The following is an 8960-nucleotide window of genomic DNA, read 5'->3' on the forward strand; positions in this document are numbered from 1 at the left end:
GAGATATTACTCCAAATATCACAGTGGGTGCACACCCTGTGATATTACTCTTAATATCCTAGGAATATATTACTCCTAATATCACTGTGGGTGTACCCCCTGTGACATTACTCATATTATCCTAGGGAAATATTTCTTCTAAATCACAGTGGCGGTACACCATGTGTGTACACCCTGTGATATTACTCGGAATATCCTAGGGTGATATTACTCCTGATATCACAGGGGGTGTACATTATGTGTGTACATCCTGTGATATTACTAATAATATTTTTGGGAGATATTACTTTAAATATCACTGTGGGTGTACACCCTGTGATATTACTCATAATATTTTAGGGAGATATTGCTTCTAATATCACAGTGGGTATACACCTTATTTGTACAACCTGTAATATTACTCGTAATATCCTAGGGAGATATTATTCCTAATATAACAGTGTGTGTACACCCTGCGATATTACTTGTAATATCCTAGAGAAATATTACTCCTAATATCACAGTGTGTGTACATTATGTGTATACACCCTGTGATATTACTCATAATATTGTAGGGAGATATTACTCCTAATATCACAATGGGTGTACATCCCGTGATATTACTCATAATATACTACAGATATATTACTTCTAATATCACAGTGGGTGTACATTATATGTGTACACCCTGTGATATTATTCGTAATACACTAGGGAGATATTACTCCTAATATCACAATGGGTGTAAAATATGTGTGTATTCCCTGTGATATTACACATAGTATCCTATGGAGATATTGTTCCTAATATCACAGTGGGTGTACCCCATGTGCATACACCCTGTGATATTATTCATAATATCCTGTAGAGATATTATTTCTAATATCACAGTTGGTGTACACCATGTGCATACATTCTGTGATACAACTCTTAAAATCCATGGGAAAATACTGAGGCACTGTGTGTATGTTATTTGTGCATAAGAATGTAAGTCCTTGACCCTGAAAACAGGACAAGGAGTAGAGTATGTAATAAGGAACGCTGAAAACAGCCTCCTGAGTATGAGGTCTGAGGGCTTTTACAAGGCTGCAGGTGTCTCACGACCCGATCTCAGAACGCCATCTAGTGAATATTTGTGGTATAACAAGCCCTTTCAATAAATACTTAGCGGACGGATCCTGGGGAGGCACTTTCTCAGAAGAGCTGTTCCCCTCCCCGCTCAGCTAGAATTCTCTGAGAACTCATTCTTGGCGTTCACTGCAAGCTATAAGCTTTGTAAGTGGTGCCTCCAATGTGGTGGCCTTGAAGTTACGCGTGAAGTAGGAAAACTCATCAGTTTTCGGGGAATCCCGGTAAGGGACAGCCCTGACTCCCATCAGGAGGACGGTACCCACGCGTAAACTACCAGGGGTTGGGTTATCATGGGTCAATAAATGACTAAAGAACAGAAAGTATTTTGTAACAGCTACTTAAGGCTATCCAGTGCACTGTAGAGCCTGGAGCTCTGCACAAGCTTATGTTTTTAATTCGGCAGGAATGCCCTCGGTTTCCAGATCAAGGAACATTAGAGTTAGAGTTGTGGGAGCAGGTAGTTCGCTGCCTGATAAGCGGATACGAGCAAGGTCATTTTACTACGGTTACCATTTTGACCACCTGAGCGCTGGTACGCTCTGCGTTGTATCCTCTTTATCTGCAGGATTGCGGTGAGTCAGACCGCCCAGCTTCTCCTCCTGAAAGGAAATCAGGAGATTTAAAGAAGGAAAAACAGGAACCAAAACAACAGGGAGAGACTCCTCCCTCCTCTTCATTCCCTTCTATGGGGAATAAGGAAGAGATTTTTGCTAGTGAGGATGAGGACGGACCGGAGCCCTTTCCTTCCCCTGTAGAAAAGCCATTGCCCTCCTTTCCTCCACCCTTAGAGGGACCTGCATCGGTTCAGCCAACAGCGCCTCCCATCCCCCTCGAGGAGATTGGAGACGCCCAAGAGATGGTTCTTGGATAAGGCCTCGGTCAGTGAACATCTGTGTGATTGGTGGCCGCGTCCTCAATGCCGACTGCCGACTCCTCCTCGAACTTCCTTATTAGACGGATGCCTCCAAGAGGGACTTCGGAAGGGAGACTGAGGCGCTTTTTGGCGCATTCCGTTATTGTTCAAAACAACAGGAGACGGCATGAGAATTTGCCTTTTACTGCCTTTGAAGAGTTAAAGAAAAGCATTCTTGAAAACGGTGTACCTTCACCCTTTACTCAGGGGATGATTGAGGCTTTGGGAAATGGTTATGACTCTATATGATTGGAAAACTTTAGTAAAACTTTCAGTTTCAGCTGCTGAATATACTGTGTGGTGGAGAGAGTACAGTGATTTAGCCATGCAGCAGTCCTTACAAAATTTGGATAATAATATCCCAATACAACTTGATATGCTATTGGGAACAGGGCCGTTTGCTTCAGCTCAGGCTCAGGCTTAGGCTCAGGCAGATAGCCGTCTATTTCCTCAATGTTCACAGCTAACAATACAAGCATAAAAAATACCCATAAGACAATCCCAGGGTTCCTTTATGATAGTTAAACAGGGTGCCACAGAAACATACGTTGAATTTATCGACTGATTGCAGGCTGCAATAAAAACAGGCACCCTATCCTAAAGCTGCCGAACTTCTTATGTTGTAATTGGCTTTTGAAAATGCAAATAAGGATTGTCAGGCAGGAATAACTCCAGTCCCAGCCACTGCCACTGAAATCAGCATGTTTATTAAAGTGTGCCAGAATATAGGCACTACAACCCATCTGGCTCAGACCTTTGCTGCAATGATAACTGGGGCCACATATCATAATTGTGGCCTAACCGGGCGTATGACCAAAATAACCCTGCTACTCTTTTCCTACTGTTAAACAAGGAACAATTTCATACTCTCCTAGCTTGTGATCTTAATTGGCAAGTAGCAATGACTGACTTTATTGGTAACATCAGCTTTCATTGACCAGCCTCTAAGCTCCTGAACTTTTTACAAACTGTGCCTGTTAAATTCATATCTATTGTTGTCTCTGAGCCCTTGCTTCACGCCACTTCTGTCTTTACAGATGGTTCAGGAAAAACTGGAAAGGTAACTATAGTGTGGCAAGATGCCATATAGAACTGGCAGCACAAAATCCAGGAACATTTTAGAACCACTCAACAGGCAGAGTTAGGTGCCCTAATATCGGCCTTACAAACTTTTCCTCACCAAGACATAAATATAGTTAGTGATTCCGCTTATGCGGTGTGTAGTATTACTCATTTAGATCATGCACATGTGAAGGGCATTACTAATGAACCCCTACCAGCTTTGCTTCTTGCAGTGCAAGAGCTCCTCTGTGCCCGTCATCACCCTCTTTACATCACACATATTCACTCTCATTCTGGGCTACCTAGTCCCTTATCAGAAGGGAACATTCGAGCTGATGCTGTGGTACAAACACAGATGTGGTTTGCAGATTCTCCTGCCTTTTTGTGAGCTCAAGCTGGTCATGCTTTGTTTTTTCATCAGAATGCCTGCAGTCTTAAACAACAGTTTCATTTGACACTTACTCAAGCTCGCATGATTATTAAAACTTGTCCTGATTGCCAATGGCATTCTCTTTCCCCCTTTTCCTTAGGGCTTGGTGCCAACCCATGACGTCTGGTGCCTAATGCTATTTGGCAAACTGATGTTACTCAGTATCCATCATTTGGATGTTTCAAATTTTTCCCGGTTACCGTGGACACTTATACAGGCTTAATACATGCTACCCCCCGGACTGGAGAAAAAAACTGAAGATGCAATTGATCATGTTTTTGAATCTATTATGACTTTAGTTCTTCCACAAACTATTAAAACTGATAATAGACCTTGCTATCTGAGTGCTCGATTTGCACATGTATTGCAACTTTGTCACATACAACACAAAACTGGTATTCCTTATAACTCAACCAGTCAGGCCATTATTAAACTCCTCAAACTCTTAAAGTATAACTTAATAAACAAAAAGGGGGAATATGGGGCTCTCTTCTCGAGAATAGGACCTGTTGTTGGAGAATCAACTGACAATGATGACGATGACTCGGAAGGCACCTGACATTACCTGGGGACGGCTACAGAAATTGGACCGATAGGCAACTGTCTGGCTTGCCGCCATGAAAGCCCCTGCAACTGCAGAGAATCGGTTTCTTTTGTATCTGGTGGTAATTGGGGGAACTTCTGAGAAAGTAAGACAGACATGGATGTTGAGGTGGTTGGTAATTTTTGTCCTTTGCCAAGTGGAATCAGCTCAAGAACATGTTTATTGGAGTCATGTTCTAAATCCCCCTGTTTTTAATTTTATTACATGGTGGGATGCTGACCCGCCTTTGTTATCTAATGATACTTCTTGGACAGGAGGTCAATAGATGTCCCTGTCATACCCCTTAACTGAAAATTTGGGATAGATTAAACTTAATGACTCCTTGATTTTATTGTCTAGTTTTGGTCTTTGTTTTTCCACAATAGCACATGATAACTGTGTTACTCTCATTCCTCAGGAGTATCTTAACTATCCGCCTAAAAGGGATGCTAAGCTTGCAAACTTGACCTTTATTTCTACTGTTACTACTAATCTTACTAAGGTATCTAAGGAAGCTACACAAGTGCCTGATCTTCCTATATGCCATCTGAGTAGGAACTGGCGATATAAGTTTGAGGCTGTCCAGTGGTCCCCGTGCAGACAACCTGCACCGCGTCAAGGGCCTCTGTTTAATAATGGCACCTCACTTGATTGGGGTCCCCATGGTTATATTATGTCTGCAAATCAGACTGTTGGGTTTGGGAGTCCCTCCAATAGTTCTATCACCCCGTCAGAGTATGGGCTTTCAGGACCAATATTACAACTAAAAGGGAAGCAAGCTTTAAGCCCTGCTCATACCCAAATTTGGAGATTAGGACTTCCTTCTTTTTGAATGAGTTCTTTTACAGGGTGAATACATTACTAGCGGTGGCAACTATACCCTCTCTTTGCATAATGTTACTGACACAGTCCTGATTTGTACTACGCACCCCTATATACTTCTGTTTGGGCAAGGTGTTCCTAACATAAAGCAGAATCAGTCCTTTTATAGTATTGAAGTCTCTCCCAGGAGTTGGTATGCTACTTGCTTGTCTTATCAAAACGTTACACAGTTAAATATAAACCTACGTCATGATCTTAAAACGGCATGCAGAAGTGTGGCTGCCTGTAAATTTAACCTGGAGCTGGGAAGGAAATTCCACCCAGCAGCTATTTAGAAAAGCACTGTCTCATATTTGGAAAAAAAGATTTCTGGCCACTTTAATTGACTTTTTAGTCTCAGCTATTATCATACTAGCAACTGCTGCTACTGCAGCTGTCTCTCCAACAGAATTCACACAGCCTCAGTGGTGAACCACATGGTATATAATGTAACCCGTGAATTTCAAGAACAGGTAAATATTGATAAAACTATTCTGTCTCGCCTGGAGGCTCTTGAAGCCGACATTGAATGGCTGGGGGATCAGCAGCAGGCATTCATTACCCATCAAAATTTACATTGTGATTGGCAATATAATTCTATCTGTGTCACACCTCTGCCATGTAATAGCTTCCAATATGCTTGGGAGACAGTGAAATCACACCTGCAAGGGGCTTATCACGACCATTTTTCTTCTCAAATTTCTACTCGTGAGTGTGAGTTAAAGAAACAACTTGAAGAATAGTCGCAGCAATTACAAGCAAGTACCCTTCAGCAATTACAAGAAGGCTTTGTGGTCAAACCCGACCACTTGGTTGTCTGGGTGATACGTACACATTTGGGTGATGGCCGCTCTGCTTACACTTTTTTGTATCTGTTTGCTAGGCGTCTGCAGATGGCTCTGTGCTGCCACCCGGTGCATCTATGGCCAGAGAAGAACGATAGAACCTTACCTTGCACTGGATGACCAGCACGTCTAAGAATTGAAGAAGGGGGGGTTGTGGTGGGCGCATGTCAACATATACAAGCTTATGTACATGGCATTTGAGGTCGGGGCATGGAAAAATACTGAGGCACTGTGTGTATGTTATTTGTGCTTAAGAATGTAACTCCTTGACCCTGAAAACAGGACAAGGAGTGGAGTGTGTGATAAGGAACGCTGAAAACAGCCTCCTGAGAATGCGGTTTGAGTGCTTTTACAAGGCCGCAAGTGCTTAAATTAACCGACCTCAAATGGCCATCTAGTGGATGTTTGTGGTTTAACAAGCCCTTTCAATACTTAGCGGACGGATGCTGGAGTGGCACTTTCTCAGAAGAGCTGTCCCCCCACCGCCACCCCTGCTCAGCTGGAATTGTCTGAGAACTCATTCTTGGCATTCACTGCAAGCTATAAGCTTTGCATTACTCCTGATATCATACTGGGTGTACACCATGTGTGTACACGCTGTAATATTACTCGTTATATCCTAGGGAGATATTATGAGTAATATCACAGTGGTTATACGCTCTGTGATATTACAGGTAATGTCCTAGAAACATATTACTCCAAATATCACAGTGGCTGTACACCCTGTGATATTACTCCTAATGTCCTAGGGAGGTATTACTGCTAATATCAAACTGGGTGGACATCCTGTAATATTACTTCTAATATCCTTGGGAGATATTACTCCTAATATCACAGTGGATGTACACACCATGATATTACTAATAATATCCAAGATAGATATTATTCCTAATATCACAGTTGGTGTACACCCTGTGATATTACTCATAATATCCTAGGAAGACATACTCCTAATATCACAATGGGTGTACATCCTGTAAAATTACTCGTAATACCCTAGGGAGATATTTCTCCTAAATCAGAGTGGATGTACACAATGTGCATATACCCTGTAATATTACTTGGAATATCCTAGGGAGATATAACTCCTAATAACACAGTGGGTGTACACCATGTGTTTATACCTTGTGATATTACTCGTAATGTCCTTGGGAAATATTACACCTAATATTACAGTGGATGTAGAACATGTGTTTACACCCTGTGATATTACTCATAATATCCTGGGAAGATATGTCTCCTAATATCAAAGTGGATGTACACTGTATGATATTCCTTGTAATATCCTGAGGAGATAGTACTTCTAATATCACAGTGGGTGTACACCATGTATGTACTAAATGTGATACTACTTGTAATAACCTAGGAAGATATTATTCCTAATATCACAGTCAATGTTCACCTTGTGATATTAATTGTAATATTCTAGGGAGATATTACTCCTAATATCACAGAGAGTGGCACACCATGTTTATACACCCTGTGATAGTATGCATAATATCCTAGAGAGAGGTTACTCATAATATCACAGTGGGTGTAAACCCTATGATATTACTCATAATATTCTAGAGAGATATTACTCATAATATCCTAAGGAGATATGACTCATAATATCATGACATGTGTACACCATGTGTGTAAACCCTGTGATATTACTTATAATACCCTAGGGAAATATTACTCCTAATATCAGAGTGGGTGTATGACATGTGTGTATTTCCTGTGATATTACATGTAATATCCTATAAAGACATTGTTCCTAATATCACAGTGTGTGTACACCATGTGCTTATGCCCTGTAATATTCCTTGCAATATCTTAGCGAGATATTACTCCTAATATTACAGTGGGTGTATATCATGTGCTTACATCCTGTGATATTACATCCTAGGATATTACTTGTAATATCCTAGAGAGATATTACTCCTAATATCACAGTGGGTGTCCACCATGTATGCACACCCCATGATAATACTCATCACCCCATGATAATACTCATAATATCCTAGGGAGATATTACCCCTAATATCACATAGGGTGTACACCCTGTGATACTACTAGTAATATTCTAGGAAGATATTACTCCTAATATCACAGTGGGTGAACATGGTGTGATATTACTGGTAATATCATAGGAAGATATTACTCTTAATATCACAGTGAGTGTTCACCCTGTAATATTACTCGTAATATCTTAGGGATATATTACTCCTAATTTCAAAGTTGGTGTACACCACATGTGTACACCCTGTGATATTACTCATAATATACTAGAGACATATTACTCCTCTTATCATAATGGGTTTACACCATGTGTGTATACCCTGTGATGCTACTTGTAATATACTTGGAAGATATTACTCCTAATATCATAGTGGGTGTACACCATGTGTGTACACCATGCAATATTACTCATAATATAGTAAGGAGATATTGCTCCTAACATCATAGTGGATGTCCTCCATGTATGTACACTCTGTGATAGTACTCATAATATCCTAAGGAGATATTACTCCTAAAATCAGAGTGGGTGTACACCATATGTGTACACCCTGTGATATTACTCCTAACATCCTATGGAGATAATACTCTTAATATCACAGTGGTTGTGCACCCTGTGATATTACTCGTTATATCTAAAAACACATTACTCCAAATACCACAGGGGGTGTAAGTTCTGTGATATTACTTATAATATCCTAAAGAGATATTACTTATAATATTACAGTGGGTGTACATTATATGTGTACAACCTGTGATATTAGTCATAATATCCTAGGAAGATATTATTCCTAATATTGTCATGGGTGTACCCCCTTGATATTACTCATAATATCCTAGAAAGATATTACTCCTAATATTACAGTGTGTGTATAAAATATGTGTACACCCTGTATTATTTAAAGTAATATCCTAAAAAGATATTACTGCTAATATCACAGAGGGTGTACACCCTGTGATATTACTGATAAAATTCTAGGGAGATATTACTTTTAATATCACAGGGTGCACACACACAATGTACACCAACTGTGATATTACTCATAATATTCTAGGGAGATATGACTCCTCATAATATACTAGGGAGATATTACTCCTAATATCACAGTGGGTGTACAACATGTGTGTATTCCCTCTGATATTACACATAATAAC

The sequence above is a fragment of the Macaca fascicularis genome, chromosome 8, assembly GCF_037993035.2.
Source record: "Macaca fascicularis isolate 582-1 chromosome 8, T2T-MFA8v1.1".
Classification (NCBI taxonomy): domain Eukaryota; kingdom Metazoa; phylum Chordata; class Mammalia; order Primates; family Cercopithecidae; genus Macaca; species Macaca fascicularis.